Source organism: Abramis brama, assembly GCF_963993115.1.
Source record: "Abramis brama genome assembly, chromosome: 19".
Taxonomy (NCBI): Eukaryota; Metazoa; Chordata; class Actinopteri; order Cypriniformes; family Leuciscidae; genus Abramis; species Abramis brama.
In genome coordinates, this window is record NC_139981.1 from 882,501 (window position 1) to 890,007 (window position 7,507).

Consider the following 7,507-nt stretch of genomic DNA (forward strand, 5'->3'; position numbering starts at 1 on the left):
TATCTTATCATGGATACCATGGTAAGGTAAGTACCTTGCTTTGAGTACCAAATGGATAATCATTGTACATGAATATGGTAATCATTTGGTTCTGTAGTGTATATCAAAGTGCCATGGTATCACCACAGTACTTTTCTGTAAGGCTACAGTATATAAATCAAAGTTTCACAATAATAAGCAAAAATATAATTATTTCTTATTTTAATTCACATAATTATTCTATTTACAACCTAGATTTTTTATTTTTATTTTTACAGTAGTTAAACTATGCTCATATATTTGGATAAGAAGTTATGAGTAAAAATATTTTTTAAAATCTTTATTAACTCACGAACAGCTGGAAAACTCAAAAACTTAAAACTCAGCTGGAAAATTAATAAAGTCTTAAAATGTCATTCTATATAATTAATTTACATTTTTCAATATTTTACACAAATAATTAAATAGAAACGACAAGTAACACATTGAATTAAACTGAAGCCTCTGCTGCTGTTCGGTTTCTTCATCGGAATGGTATAAAAATCAGAATAGGTTTTGCCACCTGTTATGAGAACACACACACACACACACACACACACTCATTACTCAAAAAACTCGACTTGTTTCTCTTCTGTTGACGAGGCTGCCGATAGATTGTGAACTGGCCAAAAATCATTTGACTTGATTTGATTTTTGATAATTTTATCGCTATTCCAGTCACTCCAGCTGACGTGTTCTGTGATGTCAAGCACTTTATTTTTATGGCTTGTTTAATGATAAAATAGAAGCAATTTCCACTGCAGACTTTTTGAATTTAATGATAAAATACAAACAATTTTCACTGCTCAGACTTTTTGAATTTAATGATAAAATACAAGCAATTTCCACTGCTCAGACTTTTTGAATTTAATGATAAAATACAAGCAATTTTTTGCTGCTCAGACTTTTTGAATTTAATGATAAAATACAAGCAATTTTTGCTGCTTGGTCTTTAAGTGTTTAATGATAAAATACAAACAATTTTCACTGCTCAGACTTTTTGAATTTAATAATAAAATACAAGCAATTTTTTGCTGCTCAGACCTTTTGAATTTAATTATATAATTCAAGTAATTTTTGCTGCTTGGTCTTTAAGTGTTTAATGATAAAATACAAGTAATTTTCACTGCTTAGACTTTTTGAATTTAATGATAAAATACAAGCAATTTAATTATAAAATACAATTAATTTTTGCTGCTTGGTCTTTAAGTGTTTAATGATAAAATACAAGTTTCACTGCTTAGACTTTTTCACTGCTTAGACTTTTTGAATGTAATGATAAAATACAAGCAATTTAATTATAAAATACAATTAATTTTTGCTGCTTGGTCTTTAAGTGTTTAATGATAAAATACAAGTAATTTTCACTGCTTAGATCTTTAGAATTTAATGATAAAATACAAGCAATTTTTGCTGCTCAGACTTTTTGAATTTAATGATAAAATACAAGTAATTTTTGCTGCTCAGTCTTTTTTAATTTAATGATAAAATACAAGTAATTTTTGCTGCTTGGTCTTTAAGTGTTTAATGATAAAATACAAGTAATTTTCACTGCTTAGACTTTTTGAATTTAATGATAAAATACAAGTAATTTTCACTGCTTAGATTTTTTTAATTTAATGATAAAATACAAGCAATTTTTGCTGCTCAGACTTTTTGAATTTAATGATAAAATACAAGTAATTTTTGCTGCTCAGTCTTTTTGAATTTAATGATAAAATACAAGCAATTTTTGCTGCTTTAAGTGTTTAATGATAAAATACAAACAATTTTCACTGCTCAGACTTTTTGAATTTAATGATAAAATACAAGCAATTTTTTGCTGCTCAGACCTTTTGAATTTAATTATATAATTCAAGTAATTTTTGCTGCTTGGTCTTTAAGTGTTTAATGATAAAATACAAGTAATTTTCACTGCTTAGACTTTTTGAATTTAATGATAAAATACAAGCAATTTAATTATAAAATACAATTAATTTTTGCTGCTTGGTCTTTAAGTGTTTAATGATAAAATACAAGTTTCACTGCTTAGACTTTTTCACTGCTTAGACTTTTTGAATGTAATGATAAAATACAAGCAATTTAATTATAAAATACAATTAATTTTTGCTGCTTGGTCTTTAAGTGTTTAATGATAAAATACAAGTAATTTTCACTGCTTAGATCTTTAGAATTTAATGATAAAATACAAGCAATTTTTGCTGCTTGGTCTTTAAGTGTTTAATGATAAAATACAAGTAATTTTCACTGCTTAGACTTTTTGAATTTAATGATAAAATACAAGTAATTTTCACTGCTTAGATTTTTTTAATTTAATGATAAAATACAAGCAATTTTTGCTGCTCAGACTTTTTGAATTTAATGATAAAATACAAGTAATTTTTGCTGCTCAGTCTTTTTAAATTTAATGATAAAATACAAGCAATTTTTGCTGCTTTAAGTGTTTAATGATAAAATACAAGTAATTTTCACTGCTTAGACTTTTTGAATTTAATGATAAAATACAAGCAATTTTTGCTGCTCAGACTTTTTGAATTTAATTATAAAACACAATAAATTTTTGCTGCTTGGTCTTTAAGTGTTTAATGATAAAATACAAGTAATTTCCCCTCTTAGACTTTTTGAATTTAATGATAAAATACAAGCAATTTTTGCTGCTTGGTCTTTAAGTGTTTAATGATAAAATACAAACAATTTTCACTGCTCAGACTTTTTGAATTTAATGATAAAATACAAGCAATTTTTTGCTGCTCAGACCTTTTGAATTTAATTATATAATTCAAGTAATTTTTGCTGCTTGGTCTTTAAGTGTTTAATGATAAAATACAAGTAATTTTCACTGCTTAGACTTTTTGAATTTAATGATAAAATACAAGCAATTTAATTATATAATTCAAGTAATTTTTGCTGCTTGGTCTTTAACCCTTTAACTGTCACCGTCCCGTATACGGGACGCCTAAGTTTACTTCACTATATTACAATTAAATCCTAATTTAATCATGACAAACTATATATCGTTGGAAAGGTCTAAGACTCCTTAATAGATATTTCAGCATTGTTTTTTGTTACAATTTATGCAGGAACAGTAATAGATGAATTTATGACAAGAGCGCACCTCAAAAAATCGACATCATAACAGGCGTTTCTGGCGTTTGTCACAAAAAGTCGACGCACACACTTTTAATAACTGAAACTTTGGTTTTCATGCTAAAAGTTCATAATAAAACATTTAATCTAGTATTTGTCAATAAAAAAAAATTATAAAATAATATTATCCTCTAAAAAGTATAATATACATATTATCCTCTAAAATATAATATTATCTTTTTTATTGCCTTTTTTATTACATCACATATTTTAGTAGTTATCATAAATTAGGTATCATTTGAAAGCTTACGATCTCAGAATTCATCCTGTGAAAACTGTTTTGAAATTGGACATTGTGTTACCATAGAAACGGTACTCTAAATTATTTTATCAGGCTCCTCCCCTTTTGGGCGTTGTCATGTTTCATAATTTATGATCAAAATATTTTATAATCTTGACAAAACACATATTGTCAGAAAGGTCTGAGTCTCAAGGTTCCATATTTTGTGACAGAAGTGATATTTGGACAGAAATTTATTAATTTATTATGGTAGAATGCATACAGTTAAATTCAATGGAATTCAATGACACCCGGTGGCTATTTTTGGTAATACGCCTAAACAAAATCTCATGGGAACTTCAATTTTTGTGATATCAACTTCAAATTTGGAACACAACTTGGTTAGATATATGGCTTTGATTTTATAGTAATTTTTTTGTAAAATATATTTTGTAAAATATATATTTTATATAAAAGAAAAATATTAAATAAATTATATTTGATTTAATGTAAATTTAAACTTCCATAACTTTTTCATACTTTAATTTTTTGAAGTGCTTTCACCTCAGTAATAATCTGCATTTTTTTCCCTTTAAAACAAGACCAAACTTGGGTCTATACTCCAAAGCATTCTTGAATTACAACCATTTAAGCATGAATAGTGCATTTTAATGTCCATTCTCAAAAAGGGGGGTGACAGCTAAGGGGTTAAGTGTTTAATGATAAAATACAAGTAATTTTCACTGCTTAGACTTTTTGAATTTAATGATAAAATACAAGCAATTTAATTATAAAATACAATGAATTTTTGCTGCTTGGTCTTTAAGTGTTTAATGATAAAATACAAGTAATTTTCACTGCTCAGACTTTGAATTTAATGATAAAATTCAAGTAATTTTTGCTGTGCAGACTTTTTGAATTTAATGATAAAATACAAGTAATTTTTGCTGCCCAGTCTTTAAGTGTTTAATGATAAAATACAAGTAATTTTCACTGCTTAGACTTTTTGAATTGAATGATAAAATACAAGCAATTTTTGCTGCTCAGACTTTTTGAATTTAATTATAAAAAAAAGATTTTTTTGCTGCACAGACTTTTTGAATTTAATGATAAAATACAAGTAATTTTTGCTGCTCAGTCTTTAAGTGTTTAATGATAAAATACAAGTAATTTTCACTGCTTAGACTTTTTGAATTTAATGATAAAATACAAGTAATTTTCACTGCTTAGACTTTTTGAAATTAATGGATAAAATACAAGTAATTTTTGCTGCTCAGTCTTTAATTTGTTTAATTATAAATTACAAGTAATTTTCACTGCTTAGACTTTTTGAATTTAATGATAAAATACATGCAATTTTTGATGCTCAGACTTTTTGAATTTAATGATAAAATACAAGCAATTTTTGCTGCTTTAAGTGTTTAATGATAAAATACAAGTAATTTTCACTGCTTAGACTTTTTGAATTTAATGATAAAATACAAGCAATTTAATTATAAAATACAATTAATTTTTGCTGCTTGGTCTTTAAGTGTTTAATGATAAAATACAAGTAATTTTCACTGCTCAGACTTTGAATTTAATGATAAAATTCAAGTAATTTTTGCTGTGCAGACTTTTTGAATTTAATGATAAAATACAAGTAATTTTTGCTGCCCAGTCTTTAAGTGTTTAATGATAAAATACAAGTAATTTTCACTGCTTAGACTTTTTGAATTGAATGATAAAATACAAGCAATTTTTGCTGCTCAGACTTTTTGAATTTAATTATAAAAAAAAGATTTTTTTGCTGCACAGACTTTTTGAATTTAATGATAAAATACAAGTAATTTTTGCTGCTCAGTCTTTAAGTGTTTAATGATAAAATACAAGTAATTTTCACTGCTTAGACTTTTTGAATTTAATGATAAAATACAAGTAATTTTCACTGCTTAGACTTTTTGAAATTAATGGATAAAATACAAGTAATTTTTGCTGCTCAGTCTTTAAGTGTTTAATTATAAATTACAAGTAATTTTCACTGCTTAGACTTTTTGAATTTAATGATAAAATACATGCAATTTTTGCTGCTCAGACTTTTTGAATTTAATGATAAAATACAAGCAATTTTTGCTGCTCAGACTTTTTGAATTTAATGATAAAATACAAGTAATTTTCACTGCTTAGACTTTTTGAATTTAATGATAAAATACAAGTAATTTCACTGCTCAGACTTTTTGAATTTAATGTTAAAATACAAGCAATTTTTGCTGCTTGGTCTTTAAGTGTTTAATGATAAAATACAAACAATTTTCACTGCTCAGACTTTTTGAATTTAATGATAAAATACAAGCAATTTTTTGCTGCTCAGACCTTTTGAATTTAATTATATAATTCAAGTAATTTTTGCTGCTTGGTCTTTAAGTGTTTAATGATAAAATACAAGTAATTTTCACTTCTTAGACTTTTTGAATTTAATGATAAAATACAAGCAATTTAATTATAAAATACAATTAATTTTTGCTGCTTGGTCTTTAAGTGTTTAATGATAAAATACAAGTAATTTTCACTGCTTAGACTGTTTGAATGTAATGATAAAATACAAGCAATTTAATTATAAAATACAATTAATTTTTGCTGCTTGGTCTTTAAGTGTTTAATGATAAAATACAAGTAATTTTCACTGCTCAGACTTTGAATTTAATGATAAAATTCAAGTAATTTTTGCTGTGCAGACTTTTTGAATTTAATGATAAAATACAAGTAATTTTTGCTGTCCAGTCTTTAAGTGTTTAATGATAAAATACAAGTAATTTTCACTGCTTAGACTTTTTGAATTGAATGATAAAATACAAGCAATTTTTGCTGCTCAGACTTTTTGAATTTAATTATAAAAAAAAGATTTTTTTGCTGCACAGACTTTTTGAATTTAATGATAAAATACAAGTAATTTTTGCTGCTCAGTCTTTAAGTGTTTAATGATAAAATACAAGTAATTTTCACTGCTTAGACTTTTTGAATTTAATGATAAAATACAAGTAATTTTCACTGCTTAGACTTTTTGAAATTAATGGATAAAATACAAGTAATTTTTGCTGCTCAGTCTTTAATTTGTTTAATTATAAATTACAAGTAATTTTCACTGCTTAGACTTTTTGAATTTAATGATAAAATACATGCAATTTTTGCTGCTCAGACTTTTTGAATTTAATGATAAAATACAAGCAATTTTTGCTGCTTTAAGTGTTTAATGATAAAATACAAGTAATTTTCACTGCTTAGACTTTTTGAATTTAATGATAAAATACAAGCAATTTAATTATAAAATACAATTAATTTTTGCTGCTTGGTCTTTAAGTGTTTAATGATAAAATACAAGTAATTTTCACTGCTCAGACTTTGAATTTAATGATAAAATTCAAGTAATTTTTGCTGTGCAGACTTTTTGAATTTAATGATAAAATACAAGTAATTTTTGCTGCCCAGTCTTTAAGTGTTTAATGATAAAATACAAGTAATTTTCACTGCTTAGACTTTTTTAATTGAATGATAAAATACAAGCAATTTTTGCTGCTCAGACTTTTTGAATTTAATTATAAAAAAAAGATTTTTTTGCTGCACAGACTTTTTGAATTTAATGATAAAATACAAGTAATTTTTGCTGCTCAGTCTTTAAGTGTTTAATGATAAAATACAAGTAATTTTCACTGCTTAGACTTTTTGAATTTAATGATAAAATACAAGTAATTTTCACTGCTTAGACTTTTTGAAATTAATGGATAAAATACAAGTAATTTTTGCTGCTCAGTCTTTAAGTGTTTAATTATAAATTACAAGTAATTTTCACTGCTTAGACTTTTTGAATTTAATGATAAAATACATGCAATTTTTGCTGCTCAGACTTTTTGAATTTAATGATAAAATACAAGCAATTTTTGCTGCTCAGACTTTTTGAATTTAATGATAAAATACAAGTAATTTTCACTGCTTAGACTTTTTGAATTTAATGATAAAATACAAGTAATTTCACTGCTCAGACTTTTTGAATTTAATGTTAAAATACAAGCAATTTTTGCTGTTTGGTCTTTAAGTGTTTAATGATAAAATACAAACAATTTTCACTGCTCAGACTTTTTGAATTTA